Source organism: Protopterus annectens, chromosome 8.part1, assembly GCF_019279795.1.
Source record: "Protopterus annectens isolate FY-2018-M chromosome 8.part1, PAN1.0, whole genome shotgun sequence".
NCBI lineage: Eukaryota > Metazoa > Chordata > Ceratodontiformes > Protopteridae > Protopterus > Protopterus annectens.
In genome coordinates, this window is record NC_056742.1 from 71,260,528 (window position 1) to 71,281,561 (window position 21,034).

A 21,034-nucleotide genomic window follows, 5' to 3' on the forward strand; every position below is an offset into this window, starting at 1 on the left:
TCATCACATAGTCCCTCAAAACCTACACCACCAAAACACACACAGAAACACAAAACACACACCTACATTCACGGAAGCTCTCAATAAATACCTTCCCAGGCATCAGGGACATCCAAAGCGTAAACGCAAGCAAGCTCCACCCCCCAACACAATCCAAATGACACATAGCCCACAAACTCAGTGTGCCACTCAACCACAGCCCATAAGGCATAACAACGTATCCAACACTCTAGTCATAGGTGAATCTATAGTCAGGCACACTGATGTTCCACTCACTAGACTAAACAAGGAGAAAGTTACTGTCATCTGCCTGTCAGGTGCCAAGATCAACCACATAACGCATGTACTCAGGTCACTCCACAATAAATACAAATATCACACTGTCATTGTCCATGTTGGTGTGAATGACTTCAGATGTACCTCCCTGGACTACATGAAAAGAGACATGGAAGAGCTCTCCAATCTTGTATCCCAGGCAGGTATGACCCTAACCCTGAGTAGCATCCAGCCATCACGCAGAATGATACCACAGTACAAGGACAAAATGATTGACTTCAACAATTGGCTAAGCTTCTGGTGTCATTCTAAGGGGATCCAGTATTTGTCTGCCTGGGACGACATGATCGACAGTCCATGATGCTTTGCCAGAGATGGCCTGCACCTGTCGCCCTTAGGATTCCGGATACTGGCTAAGACTCTTGCCACCCCTATAGTGCCTTTTTTAGGCAAGGTTCAAATGACAAATTCACTACCATAACAGGTACAAGCAAGCAAAATCTGAGGGTAATGCTACTCAGTGCTTTTTTAGGCAAGGTTCAAATGACAAATTCACCACCGTAACAGGTACAAGCAAGCAAAATCTGAGGGTAATGCTACTCAGTGCTAGAAGTCTAAACCTCAAAATGCATCCATGGGACCTGACAATATCCCAGGCTGCGTTCTACACAAACTACAGAATGAACTGGCACCCTACCTAAGTACCATGTTCAATCATAGCCTCACCTCAGGCTTTGTACCCACTGAATGGTGCACCGCGACAGTTATCCCACTCCACAAAGGGGGAGCCACGACAGACCCCGGGAACTACTGCCCCATTAGCCTGGTCTGCAAGGCCATGGAACGTATCATCATGGAACTCATAAACAAAGACATTGGTAATCTCCAAACTCTGGACCCTACTCAGTTTGGATTTGTAAAAGGCAGATCATGTCTCCTAAACCTGATTGACTTCTTTGAAGCAGTCGCCAAAGCCATAGATGAGGGTAAAATGGTTCACACAGCTTATCTAGATCTTGCCAAGGCTTTCAACACCACCCCCCACTCTGGAATTATAGATAAGCTCACTAAACTAGGTATAAATCCCTATGTCACAAGATGGGTTGCCAAATGGCTCATGGACAGAACCCGCACTGTGAAAGTAGCGGCTTCCAAATCCGACCTCAGACCAGTGACAAGTGGAGTACCACAGGGTTCAGTCCTGGGTCCTCTCCTGTTTGGTATCTACTTCTCTAAAGTGCAGGCCAACACAAAAGGTCTTTGGCTAACAAAGTTTGCAGATGACTGCAATCTAGGAGCCATAATCGAAACTCCTAACGATGTGGACAAACTACAAAAGGGCCTCACTGAGACAAATACCTGGTGTCAAAGCCATGGCCTGAAACTCAATGCCAAAAAGTGTATTGCCATCCCCTTTGGTAAAAACTCTGTACCCATGAACTACCACATAGCTGGTAATCTACTTAATGCCAAAAATGTGATAAGAGACCTTGGGACACAGGTGGACAGTAGTCTCTCCTTTGATAATCACATCGCCACAGTGGTCAGGAAATCTTCCTACGTGGCTCATCTCATCACAAAAGTATTCTCATGCTCCACTTAAAGAAATCCCAATCCCTCCAAGCTACACGCTCTAGGGACCTTACCTTGTCACCACAATAAACAGAACTTGCTGGAGGGATAGATTCCTGTCCCAGAGACTTCCCATACTTTGGAACAGACTACCTATCTATGTCAAACAGAACTCCTCATTAGCACTCTTCAAGAAAAATCTTGATGATTGGATGGGAAATGGGAAATTCACCCCGGGGATCACTTCTGTGGCTCTCCTCGACAGGGCCAAAGGAAAATAATTTTCTTGGGTGGCAAAAACCAGGGTACATTTTTTGGCTAGGCTTGTATGGGCCCTAGGGCCAATAGCCTAGTACCTACCTATGAACCTATGAACCTATGAAATCATCCAGTAACGCAAATAGTGCACTGCGCTAATGTGTGTCTCTCTCAAGTATCATAACATAAGTAGGGGATTGAATCCTACAAATGCCATGTGTGCATTTGTCACACAGTTTGTCAATGTGTTGTGTGTTTTGCTTTTATTATTGTATGACATATTGTTATGACAGTAATTTCAATGCACACATCAGGTATGTGTGTGCCACATACAGATATGTACCTGTAGCCTTTATTTAATAGTTCCTATGTGTGAAGCCTGCCCCATATGAATACAGTTGTTACCTTTGCCAGCATGTGCTGCAGCTTACCAGATCTTAGGCCATACATGTATGTTGGTGTCAATGCAGGCTACTGCAGTGATCTGTGTCCTAGGCCAACTATGTGACACACACCCATGAGCGCTTTGATAGATTAATGTGGGTGAGGGTTCATGTCTGGAGTATATGTCAGACATGTTAAAACAAAGCAAAGTCTGTGAGTTATGGACACCCAGTGTAGGTGTATGGCAACTGTCGCTGATATGCATACAGACACCTTCTTGCTTAGGTGATACACCGAGGGACTGCAGAATACCTTTGGAAATGTGAATATCACAGGAAAGACATGATAACACTTGTCCACATATACACACCATTACCCGTTCTACATGATGGGTGCTACCACCTACATGGTACTGTTGGAATACTATGTTAACTACATGCTGATGTCAATGCCACAGTTGCATTACAGCAATACAGCATGGCTTGGACAACAGGTATCTGTCTGTATGATACCCTTGTGGTGGTTAGGTGTGTCATGTGTAGAATGCATTGTAGGCCACTGTATGTATTTGCAGTCGTGGATGGACATATCCGTAGTGTGTTGGCATGTACGTGAGACTGCTATATGCCAAAGAGTATTGTTCCCAGGGATGTGTGGGGCTCAGTAAGAATGGCTACTGGTATACTGTAGTACTGCAGGGATATCACTGACACCAGGTTCCTACATCTATGTATCAGTTGAGGAGACACCATGTAATGACCACTGAAAGTCAGGCTATGTAAGCTGTGTATACTACCAGAATGCAGACCATTGACATTTGGAAACCATATCACCCACAGCATACTGTCAAACCCTGTCATGTTCCATGCTAACCATGTTCACAAATGTACACCTGCACCTCAGTGCTGCAAACATCACACATGTACTGTCCACACCCCAACACATGCAGGCACAGGTACACACAACAGCCATGTGGCACATGTGCAGACAGTACACTTTGGAAATTACCACTGGTGTATACAAAACTGAAATGACAAACATAGGTAATGCATCATGCATGCTCGAATATAACCACAACAATATCATTACACTATACTATTAACAACATGATAATATTACTACAGTGCTATGTAGTCACCCTGTGCATCAGCACAATGCTACCCTGTCCCTGCATCAATGTTACAGATGGCAGGAGGTGGCACAGTTTCATCATATGCACAGGGTGTGTACTTGGTTTGCCAGAGTCTGCCATTGACACATCCAATTGATGTGTGTGTGTGTGTGTGTGTGTGTGTGTGTGTGTGTGTGTGTGTGTGTGTGTGTGTGTGTGTGTGTGTGTGTGTGTGTGTTAGTGAGGGACAACAGTACAACATGGGGCAATGTTGCTGTAATGTGTGTGTGTATGTGTTAGCCCTAGGTGTTAGCATTATGTGTGTGTGTGTGTATGCATGCACACAGTTCCACCACATGGCTGCCATATACGGGTGTTGGTGGACAGCCACAGACTGTACCTGCCAGGTCATACAGATCACTGTCAAGGAGCTAGTTGTTTTATTCAAATCATTTACCATGCTTTCGAATTCTATTTTGTCTCCACCCCATACGAAAAACAAATCATCTATATATCTTACATAAAGTAAGACTTTATCATAACTGTTGTGACATTTTAGATGTTCGTTTTCCCAATTTGACATAAATATATTTGCGAATGCAGGAGCCACTCTAGCTCCCATCGCCACTCCTGATATTTGTTTGTAATATTCTTTCAAAAACATGAAGAAATTATTATCCAAAATCATCTCCATAAGTGAACAAATTGTATTGATTTTGGAACCTTCCATGCTTGATTTAGTGGCAAGATAGTGTCTTAGACTATCAACCCCTTCTTCTTGATTAATTGAAGTGTAGAGACTTTTTACGTCCAATGTCGCAAAGTGTACTTCATTATATGAAAATTTACTCTTAGCTAGAATTTCTAATAAGTGCCACGAGTCCCTTAAAAAATGTTCTGCTTTCTGTGCCACTGGATTTAGTACACTATCTAACCAAATGGAGATGTTCTCAGTTTTAGAGTTTTTCGCGGACACTATTGGCCTAAAACTCAAATCATCCATACCGTACTGTAGCTTTGGTATTCCAAAGAAAGTTCCTATATTTGGGTGCTCATTTAACATAAAGTCATAGTCTTCTTTTTCTAGTTCATCTTGACAATACATATCAAAGAGAGCAGTGTTTATCCTCCTATAGCATCTCAAGACAAATTCTAGATTTACTTTACAATAATTATGCTCGTCTTCTAGTAATGTAACTATAGCATTATTGTAATCAGCTACATTCATAACTATTACTTTTCCCCCTTTGTCCGCCTTCATTACCCTGATGTCCTTGGATTTAATTAAGTCATCTAGGGCTTTACGTTCATTAGTTGTTAAGTTGTCTTTTGTGTCTGTGTTTGTCATATTTCTAAACTCATTCTCACAAACTTTTTGGAATACTTGAAGTGTGTTAATCAAAGGGGGGTTATAAGTACTAGGTCTCCTGAAAGTATAGTCTCTATTAGTACTAGGCAAATTTACATCCTTCATAATGTATTTCAGATTTAATTTACGCAAAAAAATCCTAAACTCTACTAGTAAATTTCCTGTTTGAACTCTATTGGAGGGTATAAAATTAAATCCCTTCTTTAACACATCTATACTGGAAACAGAGAGGTTAAATTCACTCAAATTAATAACAGTCATAGAAAAATCTTCAACAGTCTCAGAATGTCTCTTCACCACTTCTTCCTGTTCTTGCCTTTCTGTTTGCCCTTGTATTGGGTGGAATTGTACCACCTGGTAGTCTTTTTGACTTTGCCCTGGTTCATTTGAAAAGGGGCATTGTTGTTAGATACTAGTACCTCCGCAAAACTAGTACTAGGTGTATTTCCATTGTTGATGTTCCCATCATTACTGTTGTTCTTGTTTGTTTCCACTAGTTGCTTTTCATTAGTGGTATTATTGATGTTAACCGTGGGAATTATATTTTCACAGTTTCTTTCACCATTATTAGCCCTCTCATTTGTTCAAAAAGTTTGAATTTTTTGTTTTGGATAGACTTGACAAGGGAGTGTTGAAGGGTGACATAAATAACAAATTAGAACAGAAAGAGACACTATGGCAGTTGGTATTAGGCGCTGACACTTTACCTGGATTAAACGATTCAATCAATATTAAATGTTTTCTATTATATAGATAGTAAGGTTATTATTAACTATATCAACTGTATTATGAATATAATATATTAGATATTTTCAAGTTGAATGCATTTATTTAAAAGGTAATTTATACTGATATTTAATGAAGACTGTTTGATGTCAAATTAATGTTTAGATTATGATCATAACATTTGAGACAACGACATTTTGAATAGAATATTGGTAACCATATTTTGAACAGTTGGATATCATAAATATTATTAGTATAATATATTCAAAGTTTAATTTTGTGTGCGTGCGTGTGTGTATGTGTGTGCGTGTGTGCGTATGTGAATAAGTGTGTGTGTGTGTGTGTATGTTTGCGAGTGAGTGAGTGTGTACATTTATATGTGCATACACATGCGTATATGTATTTATATTTATATTTATGTGTACATTTTTCTATACACATCATTTTTTTCATTAATATTATAGTTATTATTAACATTTTTTTATATATTTTTTAAAAAAATCTCAACATCAAATTTACATTTGAGTAATTTAATAAGTAATAGATAGAATTTTTATGTGTCTACATACATTTTTTGTAATTATGATGCAATGAATATTGAGAGAATTTTAAATCTAAGTTTTATCATTGAGCATTGTGACAGATAAAAAATGTGTGACTCATTTGACATCACATCCTGTAATGTATAAAAACGGGAACATGGGAGAGTTCCCGTTTTTCTGAAGAAGTCCATGGTGTAAATAAAGTGGAAGAAAGCGCTAAATACATTTACTTCAATTGTCGTTTCTTGCAGCAAAAGTTCGAGCCGTTTGTGTTTGTTGTTCAAATAATAGCATGGCATCCATGCTGCTGTGTTTGATAATAACATGGCAATGATGCTGCTGTGTTATATAACATGGCATCGATGCTGCTGTGTTTGATAATAACATGGCAATGATGCTGCTGTGTTAGATAATAACATGACATTGATGCTGCTGTGATTGATAACAACATGGCGTTGATGCTGCTTTGTTAGATAATAACATGGCATTGATGCTTCTCTGTTAGATAATAACATAGCATCGATTTTGCTGTGTTTGACAATAACATGGCTTCGATGCTGCTGTGTTAGAGAATAACATTGCATCAATGCTGCTGTGTTAGATAATAACAAGGCATCGAAGCTGCTGTCGTAGATATTCACATGACTTCGATGCTGCTGGTTTAGATAATAACATGTCATCAATGCTGCTGTGTTGGATAATAACATGGCATTGATGCTGCTGTGTTGATAATAACATGGCATTGATGCGGCTTTGGTTGATAATAACATGGCATCGATGCTGCTGTGTTAGATAATAACATGGCATCGATGCTGCTCTGTTAGATAATGTCTCAGCATCGATGCTGCTGTGTTAGATAATAACATGGCATCGATGCTGCTGTGTTAGATAATAACATGGCATCGATACTGCTGTGTTACATAATAACATGGCATCGATGCTGCTGTGTTTGATAATAACATGGCATCGATGCTGCTTTGTTAGATAATAACATGGCATTGATGCTGCTGTGTTAAATAATAACATGGCATTGATGTTGCTGTGTTAAATAACATGGCATTGATGCTTCTGTGGTAAATAATAACAAGGCATCAATGCTGCTGTGTTAAATAATGGGCCGGATTCACGATGGCTTGCACAGAGTCTACGAGTAGAGTAAGACTCTATGCAGCCATCATGTCCAACCAGCGATCCAGGAACAGCCTGTAGGGGCATGTAAGAGAACTCCTAAAATGTCTCCTACACGGACAGGGATGGGATATCCAAATTACCTCACTTGCAGCTGAAAGGCATGCAAATGAGGTAAATTTGCTATCCAGGAAGCACAAATCTGCCCGAGTAGGAGACATGTTAGCTGCAGAAATGTACTCAGTTGACAACTGAGTACCGTTCTGCAAATAGCACAATGGAGCCTTGTCAGCTCCAAATAAAGGTTGCATATGGTTGAGGAAGCATGCCAATGGCCAAATATATGGCCATTGGAAAGTTTCCCAGATGCAAAATTAAAATAAAAATAATTTTTTTTCGGCAATTTCCGATGTTTAAGCGTAGCGCAGCGCCGCGCAAACAGGGTGTGCTATAAAAATCATAAAATAAGACAATAAAAGCCACAAACATGGAATTTATGAAAATTGTTAAATGACAATGTAAGGGAATAGCAGGCTGAAGACAACATGTACCGAGTAGGGGTTGCTAAATGGAGAAGCCCAGTCTAAGACATGTAACCAAGCATTAGTAGGCAATCCTATGTAAATGAGTGTTAGGATAGTGAATCGCACTTCTACATAGCAAATGAGCACAGTCAGTGGAGTGTAGGAGTAGGATATGGGGAGAAACAGTGTAGGAGATAGGTGACATCACAAGAGGGGTATGTATGAACGTAGTGAAGCTCATTGGAGCACAGTGGCATGTGTTAGCTGTCAGTTAGAAATCATGGAAAGAGGTGTGTCAACAGGTAGGCCAGGGAAAGGCAAGAAATGGAAGGTGTATACTGTGGATAACACCAAAGTTTCTTGCTGAGCGGGTATGCGCACGTGCACTCGCCTGTAAACCCGAGTAAGACATAGTGCGCGCGTGGAAGCATGAGTGCGCACGTATAAGCTGGAGTAAGCATGCATAAGGCTGTTGGAAGAACTGTAAGCATGTTTGCGCTGGTGTGCGCATGTTTTAACCCGAATAAGCAAGTTTTAGTCCATCTAGGCATGTGTGCATGCGTGTAAGCTGCTGTGAGTGTGTTTCCGCTTGTATGCACGTCGCTCCCCCTGAGGAAACAGAAAGGAAAAAGGAAGCACAACAAATAGTAGGAAGCTAGCAGGGAATACTAGTAGAGCTAGCAGGTGCAAACAATCAGAATCAGGCAATTACACAGGCAGAACACTAGCCCAGCCCAGCACTTACAACTCTGCAAACAACAGTGCAGTTTGTTTCTCTCAAGAGACACTGCAACAGTGGAGTAAGCTACTAGAAGTGAAAACTGAAAAAGCTACACTCAGACAAAAATTGCTAGGAGGCTGCCATTGCTGTTATAAGGCGACATATGCAACATGCTGAGGGTGGTGACAATGCAAATGCTGCCGGACAACTCACAGTGAGGAGATGGAGAAGAGTGTACAGGCCCAGGGTCACCTACCAGGGGTTACATGAGCTGGAGATAGTGGAGCACTATAGAGTGGGCAGAGACCTCCTGCAGCAAATTGTTGAGCTGTGCAGGCCACGCCTCACACACAGAACCAACAGAGGGGAGCCCATCCCAGTGGAAACCAAGGTATGTGTTGGCCTAAGAATACTAGCAACAGGTACCTTTCAGAGGCCAACTGGTGATATGATGGGGATATCACAGGCATCAGCATCCAGGGTACTACACCAGTTCCTGGATGCCATGTCAGCACATGTCGGTGATCATGTATATTTCCCCAATTCCCATGAGGTATTGGCCAGCAATATGCATCTCTTCCAGCAAATAGCAGAATACCCTGAGGCAGTGGGTGCAATAGACTGCACGCATATACGCATCAAAGCACCAGCTGGTGGGCGGGGTAGGGCCTACATTAACTGCAAGGGCTTCCCTCCATCAACTGCCAGGTCATGTGTGATGCCCAGGGCATAATAATGAATGTGTGTGCTGGCTGCCCTGGAAGCTACCATGATTCCCATATTTGGCATCTGACGCAGCTGTACCAATGGGGACATCCCACATGGTCACTTAGTGGGGGATGCTGGCAATGCACTGGAGCCATGGCTGATGACACCCATTAGAAATGCACACACACCTGAACAGGAATGCCATAATGAGGCACACGCACAAACACGAAATGTAATCGGCGTGTGTTTGGGTTGCTCAAGTCATGGTTCCGGTGCCTGGACACATCTGGTGGAGCCTTGCAATACTCACCAACTACATGTACCCAAATTGTCATGGTATGTGCTATGATACATAATATGATTCTGTGAAAAGAGCTGCAGCAGGACCAGCATAGGCCTAGGCCAAACAGCCCCCCACCAGTGCCAAGGCCATCATAGGCAGAGCGTGACTCAGAGAAGGAACAACCTGAGCCTACCCCAGTAGGCAGAAGGAGGCGTGCCCAGTATGCCTTGGCCTTGGCAAAGAGGCAATGCATAGCACATACACTGGCTCAGTAGGAACCCTGGAAATGATACCTCTCTCTGACTCGCACATATAGTAAAAGGGATGCCTAACTTGACACTACCTGTTTCCAAACATGTATAGGGAGTGCAGTATGTGCATCTGACATAGGCAGCCCTGCAGCACCACCTGAGGCATGACTGCCATGTGTTAAGCAATGTAAGGTAGTGCTAAACAGCATTTACCACCATGTAGTATATGCAAACTTGATGACCTTGAGTATCATCCTACCCTCACCAAACATGAGGCCACAATATGAAGACAAGATGATCAATTACAACAATTGGCTTAAGTATTGGTGTCAGTGAAAGGGGATACAATGCCTGTCAGCCTGGGATGACATGCTTGACAGGACATGATGCTTCACTAGGGATGGATTTCACCTATCACCTGTGGCCTTTTGGATATTCCCAAAGGTTCTTGTCACCCCCATAGTGCCTTTTTTAGGTAAGGCTCAAAACACAAACCCACCTCCATAGGTATCACAAGGGATAGGAAACTATAAGTAATGCTACTCAATGCCAGAAGTCTAAACTGCAAGATGCATGCACTCAAAACTCTCCTCAGCATGGAGAATGTTGATATCTGTGCAGTAACAGAAACCTGGTTCAAGGCTCCCAAGAGCACCCTAGCATTAACAGGTTACACCTCATACCATGCTTTACAGCTGCAAAACATGAAACAAACTACAAAAGGAGGGTGAGTATCAATATTTTTCAGATACCCACACCCCCAGGTTGGTGGCACAGCATGAAGCATTGGAGACTATCCATGTACAACTAACAGTGGCTAAAACCGCCTTCCAGTTCATAGCCTGCTACAGACCACCCTCCTAAACCCAGGAACCACACTTGGCTGACTGGAGAATACATGAAAATACAAAGGTCTCTCCAAACACCATTATATTGGGTGACTTCAACTACCCAAACATAGACTGGGAGCATTACCCTAGCCCCAACACCCCAGTCCAAAGGTTCCCAGAATTTATAAACCAAAATGCTATGGAACAAATTGCTACCACTCCCACAACAGGGGAAAACATACTGGACCTGATCATCACCAACCTGGGGACTCTATGCACAAGACCAGAAGTGTATCCCACACTGGTAAGATCAGACCAGAGAGTAATCTCACTGGATATTCACATCCCGATCCCAGCCCATGGCCAGAAAAACACAGTGAAAATTATTCACTAAAGCAAATGTCACACTCCTCAAAACTGAGGTGGAATCCTTCACAGCCCCTGTGCCTGTGGAAAATATGGCCCAGACCTCATAACCCTTTATAAATGCATTCTATGAACACTTTCAGGACTGCATGGATCATGCAATCCCAAATAAAACCAAGACCCAGTCCTCCAAAGCCAGGCATCCTGTCCAGTGGACCCCAGCCATAAACAAACCATACAATAAAAGGAGGAAGCTACAATATGATAGATCAAAATCCCAAAAAGGGAAGGCATCTGTGATCAGTATCATTGAAAAACTGCGGCCACACATAAGATCATCTAAGGCCATCTTTGAGATAGAAATTGTACAGGACACCAAGGATAATCACAAGGCATTCTTTACTTATGGTAGGAACCTGTGTGAGAATCCCCAGATATGCTCAGAAGTAGTCCAAAATGACAAATAATACACCAAACCCACAGACATTGCCAATATCTGAGCTGACAGGTTCAGTGCAAACTTCTCCCCCCCCCCATCAAAAGGGCAAATATCTATCCCAGCAGAGTGCTGGCCCCCTGACATTGCAGATGCTCAGGTAACAGCCAGCCTCTCCAAAGCAAAACACACAGCATCAATGGGACCAGACGGTGTCCTGGGCTGTGTCCAACATGAACCCCAAGAAGAATTGAACACAATCATAAAACCACTGTTCAATCTCAGCCTTACCACAGGATATGTACCCAAAGAGCAGTGTACAGCAACAGTGGTCCCTCTCCACAAAGGTGGTGTCTCAATGGATACTGCAAACTATCGCCCCAGAAGCCTGACTATCTTGGTCTGCAAAGCTATGGAAAGGATCATCATGGACCTCAGAAATAAACATATTAGGGACCTACAGACACTGGATCCTACCCAGTTTGGCTTTGTTAAGGGCAGATCCTGCCTCTTAAACCTGGTTGAGTCATTTGAAACAGTCACCAAGGCCATTGACGAGGGGAAGGTGGTCCACACAGCCTACCTGGACCTCGCAAAAGCCTTCCATACAGTATCCAACTTGGTCATCATAGATAAGGTCACCAGCTTCAATATAAACCCCTATGTCACTAGATGGGTTGCAAACTGGCTCAAGGACAGAACCCACATGGTCAGGAATGCTGGAGCCATGTCAGACCCCAAACCAGCTACAAGTGGCATCCCACAAGGCTCAGTCCTGGGACCTCCCTTGTTTGGTATATATTTCCCAGAGGTACAGGCCAACACAGAAGGACTGTTGGTGAACAAGTTTGCAGATGACTGCAAACTGGGTGCCATAATCGACCCTCCAGCTGACACAAGCATCCTACAAAAGGGCCTCATAGAAACAGACAACTGGTGCCAGAGCCATGTCCTCAAGCTAAACGCAAAACAGTGTATAGTCCTCCCCTTTGTCAAAAACTAAGTGCCCACAAATTACCACATAGGTGGTAACCCATTAAGTATGGAAGAAGTGATAAGGGACCTGGGGAACCAAGCTGATAGCAATCTCTCATTCGATAACCACGTGGTTAAAGTGTTTAGAAAAACATTTCATATAGCCCACCTAATCATGAAGGTATTCACATCTACATCAGGGGAGGTCATTGTGCCTCTTAACTCATCCCTCATCAGGCCCATAATTGAGTACAATGCCCCTTGTGGGATGTACCTTATCAGACACCTGCAGGAGCTGGAAAGACCACAAAAGTACCTCTCCAGGAGGGTCAAAGGGCTCAAACACATGCCATTCGCTGCCGGTTAAAGAAACTGCAGCTCCACTCAGTGGCATACCGTCTGCCCAGAGGCAGTCTGTGTCTGATGTATAAAGCCATGTCCAACCTGGAATCAATGGACATGCTGCACCTTGGAAAATCAGAATCCCATCAAGCTACGCACTCAAGAGACCTGAACCTCAGGACTGAAATAAATAAGACATGCTGGAGTGACAGATTCATAACCCAGAGGCTCCCCACTCTTGAGTAAACCCCCACTCCAGGTTAGCCAGAGTCCCTCATTGACTCTCTTCAAGAGGAATCTTGATGAGTGGATGAGAGATTGTGGGTTTACCCTGGGTATCACTTATATGTCACTGTTAGACAGAGGCATAGTATACTAACCTTGAAAAATGTCATGGCAAATTCCACTTAAAATGTGTGTTGAAAGCCAAACACACTCTGGCTAGGATTATAAATGCCCTAGGGCAGATAGCCTAGTATGAACCTATGAACAAAATCACACACACCAACTAGTACAACTGTCGTCAATGTGGAGTAATGTTTGGCAATGTCCACCCAAGTTGGTGAATACACAGCAATGTTGGACAAGCCTGATTTAAGTAGGCCATAGCTGAACAAAATGCAACATGCTCATAGTTGCCCAACTGGCCCTTAACCAGTCTGGTCTGCTCAGTATGAACATTTAAACCAGTGATGGGACTCAAACCCATGATACTGGTTACCATAGTGAAAGCACTGAACCACTACACCATGACAGTATTGCAGTGTTCAGTCAGTATGAGAGAATGTTGCCAAGTCTTTGCAAGCTATCACATGGAAACCCTGCAGGCACAGCATAATCCCTGTTGAGTTATGACACAAAGGAGTCTGGCAGTAAGAACACAACATGACTTCCAACATACACAGTATAAATGTCAATATTGGTCATGTTCACACACAACCAGAAATGTAGTGGACTCCAGATCACAACATATGGAAAGGTCACACTGGGCATGCTCACACACTTGGATAAATGAGACATATGTCAGGCAACAAAGCATGGAAAGCCTGAACTGGGCATGCTCACAGACTTAGGCCATGTCTGAGTATAGCAGTCAGTCACACATATCTGGCAGTTGTATGTGTTAAGCCAGGAACCTCCCACGATCCAGCAATCTGCCCTATGCACACAGTTAAATGACAACAAACACATATATTAATATACTGGAACCCTGTCATGATCAAACATGTTATGCAGATACACAAGTTGTTCATAGAAACTGGGAAAGCTATGCCAATAAAGACCTTCAAACAGTAGCAGCGACAAAAATTGTGCATCCCGAACATAAACATAGGTGCAGAGGTCAATACTAGGCTGTCTGCCCTAGGGAATTCATAAGCCTAGGCAGAGTGTATTTGGCGTCCGCCTCCCCAGTAGAGTAGCCTACTGTGCCTCTGTAAAGTAGGTCACAGAAGGCACCCTTTAAGGCTAGCTTGCTGTGCCTCTGTCAAGCAGGGACACAGTGGAGATCCCAGGGGTGAATTAGCAATTTCCCATCCATGCGGCTGTATTTCGCTGGAAGAGGGTTGGCGAGGGGCTATATCTAACTTTAATTGGGATTCAATTCCAGAGTGAGGGGAGCCTCTGGGTAATGAATCTGTCCCTGCAGCATGTCCTATTTATTTTTGTGCTGAGGTTTAAGTCCCTGGAGTGAGTAGCTCTAAGGGTCTTGGATGTTATGAGGTGGAGCATGTCCATTACTTCTGGGTTTGAAATGGCTGCATACGTCAGGCATAGATCACCTCTGAGTAGGTGTTAAGCAACTAAGTAGAGCTGGAGATCCTTTAGTTGAGCGGCATAGGACATCTGTGTGTAGCCCATGATCCTCTTGTGGAGGTACTGTTGTGTTCACTGTAGTTGCCGCAGGTGTTTGGTAAGGTACACCCCAAAAGGGGCATTGTACTCAAACATGGGCCTGATGAGTGACTAGCAGAGGGCCACAATGACCTCCCATGATCTACATGCAAACACCCATGTGCTAAGGAGGGCTATATAAAGGTCTCTGCAATGACTCTGTCAATGTGATTAGCAAAGGAGAGGTTATGATCTATGTGGGTCTGTGGGATATTGCTCTGTTATGTAGTAGCTTCCTCCTTCTGTTGTACAGCTTATATATGGCTGGGGTCAACCTGACAGGTCTCCTCTTTTGGAGGAGTCATGGTTTTATTTGGGATAGCATGATTAATGCATACTTGCAGGTGCTCATACAATGCGTTTGTAAAGGAGTCTGCAGATTGGGCTGTATTATCCTCCAGCACGGGGCCTTTGAAGTATTCCACCCCAGTCTTCACAAGTGCAAAGTCTGCTTTTGAGAAATTCTTTACAGTGATTTCCTTGGCTGGGGTGGGGACGGGATATGGATGTCCAGGGAAAGTTGTTTATGGTCTGATCTTAACAATGACGGTTCTACCTGTGGTGTGGAACATAGAGAGTCCCCCATGTTGGTGATGATCAGGTCCAATGTGTATTCCCCCTTGTGGCGGTGGTGACTGGTTGTGCCATAGCACATGGATTCACAAATTGTAGTGGCTGCAGGGCGATGTTGTTGAGAGCCTGAGTAGTATCCCCAGTCAATATTTGTGTACCTGAAGTCAACCACTATAATGGTGTGTGTGAAGACCTGCATATCCTACACTGTTCCCAGGAAAGCCAAGTGTGGTTACTGGGTATGGGGGGGGGGGGGTGGTCTGAACTACACACCAAACCAAAAGGCAGTTTTGCACAGTGGTAGTTGTATATGTATGGCCTGTCATGCTTAGTGCAGTGGTACCAACCCAGAGGTGTGTGTATCTGTGATGTATATGGATACACCCCCTACTTGTGTTTTGTGTTACAAGTCCTGTGGTCATGAAGCATGGTATAGAACATAACCTGGCAGTGCCAGTGTGCATATATGACCCTGAACTAGGCATCTGTTAATGCACAGATATTGTTATCCCCCATACTGAGGGATAGTTAAAGATGTACATTCTTCTTTGGAACGACTGATAATGTCAGCACCCTATAAATACAGCAGGAGAAGGGAAAATCATCCAGTAATGTGAATAGTGTGCTGCGCTAATGCGTCTCTCTCAAGTATCATAACATAGTTAGGTAGGGGTTTGAATCCTGCAAACTGTGTGTGTGTGTATGCAATTCTCAGTGGAAGGAGTGGCCTTTTTGAAGACTGGGATAACACACTAAAAGATGTACATTCCTCTTTGGAAAGACTGATGATGTCTGTACCCTATAAATACAGCAGGAGAAGAGAAATCATCCAGTAATGGGAGTAGCGCGCTGCACTAATGCGTCTCTCTCAAGTATTATAACATAGTTAGGTAGGGGTTGGAATGCTGTGTGTGTGTATGCAATTCTCTGTGAAAGGAATGACCTTTTTGACGACTGGGATAGCACACTAAAAGATGTACATTCCTCTTTGGAAAGACTGATGATGTCAGCACCCTATAAATACAGCAGGAGAAAGGAAATCACCCAGTAATGCAAATAGCGCACTATGCTAACGTGTCTCTCTCAAGTATCATGACATAGTTAGGTAGGGGTTTGAATCCCGCAAACACTGAGTGTGTTTGTGTATGCAATTCTCTGTGAAAAAAATGGCCTTTTTGAAGACTGGGATAACACACTAAAAGATATTCCTCTTTGGAAAGACTGATGATGTCAGCACCCTATAAATACAGCAGGAGAAAGGAAATCATCCAGTAATGCGAATAGCGTGTTGCGCTAATGCGTCTCTCTCTATAAATACAGCAGGAGAAAGGAAATCATCCAGTAATGCAAATAGTGCGCTGTGCTAATGCGTCTCTCTCATGTATCATAACATAGCTAAGTAGGGGTTTGAATCCTGCAAACACTGTGTGTATGTGTGTGGGTGTATATGCAATTCTCTGTGAAAGGAATGGCCTTTTTGAAGACTGGGATAACACACTAAAAGATGTACATTCCTCTTTGGAAAGACTGATGATGTAAGCACCCTATAAATACAGCAGGAGAAGGGAGCATTTAAATTGATTTAACTGTGTTGCAGGAATATTAACTGAACTGGAAGTTTTGACTCTGCTCTTCAGTTAGTCCCACACACCCTCCCTGTTTTTGTTTTGGTGTTAATCTTAGTGGCCTTGAAACTGACTGCCCCTCTTGTAAATTTGTGTTTGGATACTCCTTCTGGACCCATTTCATTTGCTCACTCAACTGAGTGCAGTGAGATCATATTCTGATATCAGGCACTCCTACTGTGTACAAAGAGAGCATCTGGGAAACAGAAGAAAAAAATATTTTAAGCTTGTTTCCTGCCTTCCTAGTGAAAAGCAGTTTTAATACTTAATAAATAAGCACTTATCCAGGCATGTCTAAGGGTCATCTCCCAGTGATTTCTCCTGTCTACCTGATGAATCTGGGCATCTTGGGGCAATGCAGCAATTGCCTCATGTACACAGACAACCCTCTCCTCCTACCACCCAACACTACAACCTGTGAGAGATGCACTTATATAGCCAAACTGGAAGCAAAGCTGTCTTCACCCAAGACTGGACTAGACTGTCAAGAGGAGAAGGTAAACACTTGCACCACACCACAGTCATCACATAGTCCCTCAAAACCTACACCACCAAAACACACACAGAAACACAAAACACACACCTACATTCACGGAAGCTCTCAATAAATACCTGCCCAGGCATCAGGGACATCCAAAGCGAAACGCAAGCAAGCTCCACCCCCCAACACAATCCAAATGACACATAGCCCACAAACTCAGTGTGCCACTCAACCACAGCCCATAAGGCATAACAACGTACCCAACACTCTAGTCATAGGTGAATCTATAGTCAGGCACACTGATGTTCCACTCACTAGACTAAACAAGGAGAAAGTTACTGTCATCTGCCTGTCAGGTGCCAAGATCAACCACATAACGCATGTACTCAGGTCACTCCACAATAAATACAAATATCACACTGTCATTGTCCATGTTGGTGTGAATGACTTCAGATGTACCTCCCTGGACTACATGAAAAGAGACATGGAAGAGCTCTCCAATCTTGTATCCCAGGCAGGTATGACCCTAACCCTGAGTAGCATCCAGCCATCACGCAGAATGATACCACAGTACAAGGACAAAATGATTGACTTCAACAATTGGCTAAGCTTCTGGTGTCATTCTAAGGGGATCCAGTATTTGTCTGCCTGGGACGACATGATCGACAGTCCATGATGCTTTGCCAGAGATGGCCTGCACCTGTCGCCCTTAGGATTCCGGATACTGGCTAAGACTCTTGCCACCCCTATAGTGCCTTTTTTAGGCAAGGTTCAAATGACAAATTCACTACCATAACAGGTACAAGCAAGCAAAATCTGAGGGTAATGCTACTCAGTGCTTTTTTAGGCAAGGTTCAAATGACAAATTCACCACCGTAACAGGTACAAGCAAGCAAAATCTGAGGGTAATGCTACTCAGTGCTAGAAGTCTAAACCTCAAAATGCATCCATGGGACCTGACAATATCCCAGGCTGCGTTCTACACAAACTACAGAATGAACTGGCACCCTACCTAAGTACCATGTTCAATCATAGCCTCACCTCAGGCTTTGTACCCACTGAATGGTGCACCGCGACAGTTATCCCACTCCACAAAGGGGAGCCACAGACCCGGGAACTACTGCCCCATTAGCCTGGTCTGCAAGGCCATGGGCGTATCATCATGGAACTCATAAACAAAGACATTGGTAATCTCCAAACTCTGGACCCTACTCAGTTTGGATTTATAAAAGGCAGATCATGTCTCCTAAACCTGATTGACTTCTTTGAAGCAGTCGCCAAAGCCATAGATGAGGGTAAAATGGTTCACACAGCTTATCTAGATCTTGCCAAGGCTTTCAACACCACCCCCCACTCTGGAATTATAGATAAGCTCACTAAACTAGGTATAAATCCCTATGTCACAAGATGGGTTGCCAACTGGCTCATGGACAGAACCCACACTGTGAAAGTAGCGGCTTCCAAATCCGACCTCAGACCAGTGACAAGTGGAGTACCACAGGGTTCAGTCCTGGGTCCTCTCCTGTTTGGTATCTACTTCTCTAAAGTGCAGGCCAACACAAAAGGTCTTTGGCTAACAAAGTTTGCAGATGACTGCAATCTAGGAGCCATAATCGAAACTCCTAACGATGTGGACAAACTACAAAAGGGCCTCACTGAGACAAATACCTGGTGTCAAAGCCATGGCCTGAAACTCAATGCCAAAAAGTGTATTGCCATCCCCTTTGGTAAAAACTCTGTACCCATGAACTACCACATAGCTGGTAATCTACTTAATGCCAAAAATGTGATAAGAGACCTTGGGACACAGGTGGACAGTAGTCTCTCCTTTGATAATCACATCGCCACAGTGGTCAGGAAATCTTCCTCGTGGCTCATCTCATCACAAAAGTATTCTCATGCTCCACTTAAAGAAATCCCAATCCCTCCAAGCTACACGCTCTAGGGACCTTACCTTGTCACCACAATAAACAGAACTTGCTGGAGGGATAGATTCCTGTCCCAGAGACTTCCCATACTTTGGAACAGACTACCTATCTATGTCAAACAGAACTCCTCATTAGCACTCTTCAAGAAAAATCTTGATGATTGGATGGGAAATGGGAAATTCACCCCGGGGATCACTTCTGTGGCTCTCCTCGACAGGGCCACAGGAAAATAATTTTCTTGGGTGGCGAAAACCAGGGTACATTTTTTGGCTAGGCTTGTATGGGCCCTAGGGCCAATAGCCTAGTACCTACCTATGAACCTATGAACCTATGAAATCATCCAGTAACGCAAATAGTGCACTGCGCTAATGTGTGTCTCTCTCAAGTATCATAACATAAGTAGGGGATTGAATCCTACAAATGCCATGTGTGCATTTGTCACACAGTTTGTCAATGTGTTGTGTGTTTTGCTTTTATTATTGTATGACATATTGTTATGACAGTAATTTCAATGCACACATCAGGTATGTGTGTGCCACATACAGATATGTACCTGTAGCCTTTATTTAATAGTTCCTATGTGTGAAGCCTGCCCCATATGAATACAGTTGTTACCTTTGCCAGCATGTGCTGCAGCTTACCAGATCTTAGGCCATACATGTATGTTGGTGTCAATGCAGGCTACTGCAGTGATCTGTGTCCTAGGCCAACTATGTGACACACACCCATGAGCGCTTTGATAGATTAATGTGGGTGAGGGTTCATGTCTGGAGTATATGTCAGACATGTTAAAACAAAGCAAAGTCTGTGAGTTATGGACACCCAGTGTAGGTGTATGGCAACTGTCGCTGATATGCATACAGACACCTTCTTGCTTAGGTGATACACCGAGGGACTGCAGAATACCTTTGGAAATGTGACTATCACAGGAAAGACATGATAACACTTGTCCACATATACACACCATTACCCGTTCTACATGATGGGTGCTACCACCTACATGGTACTGTTGGAATACTATGTTAACTACATGCTGATGTCAATGCCACAGTTGCATTACAGCAATACAGCATGGCTTGGACAACAGGTATCTGTCTGTATGATACCCTTGTGGTGGTTAGGTGTGTCATGTGTAGAATGCATTGTAGGCCACTGTATGTATTTGCAGTCGTGGATGGACATATCCGTAGTGTGTTGGCATGTACGTGAGACTGCTATATGCCAAAGAGTATTGTTCCCAGGGATGTGTGGGGCTCAGTAAGAATGGCTACTGGTATACTGTAGTACTGCAGGGATATCACTGACACCAGGTTCCTACATCTATGTATCAGTTGAGGAGACACCATGTAATGACCACTGAAAGTCAGGCTATGTAAGCTGTGTATACTACCAGAATGCAGACCATTGACATTTGGAAACCATATCACCCACAGCATACTGTCAAACCCTGTCATGTTCCATGCTAACCATGTTCACAAATGTACACCTGCACCTCAGTGCTGCAAACATCACACATGTACTGTCCACACCCCAACACATGCAGGCACAGGTACACACAACAGCCATGTGGCACATGTGCAGACAGTACACTTTGGAAATTACCACTGGTGTATACAAAACTGCAATGACAAACATAGGTAATGCATCATGCATGCTCGAATATAACCACAACAATATCATTACACTATACTATTAACAACATGATAATATTACTACAGTGCTATGTAGTCAC

The 21,034-nt window shown here is 43.3% G+C and overlaps 1 protein-coding gene across 1 annotated transcript in view; it reads left to right on the forward strand.

Moving 5' to 3' along the window:
- Nucleotides 1–21,034, forward strand: part of LOC122810195 (neural-cadherin-like) — a 1,307,756-nt gene that overhangs the window by 1,078,779 nt on the left and 207,943 nt on the right. The gene's annotated exons all lie outside the window — the stretch shown is intronic.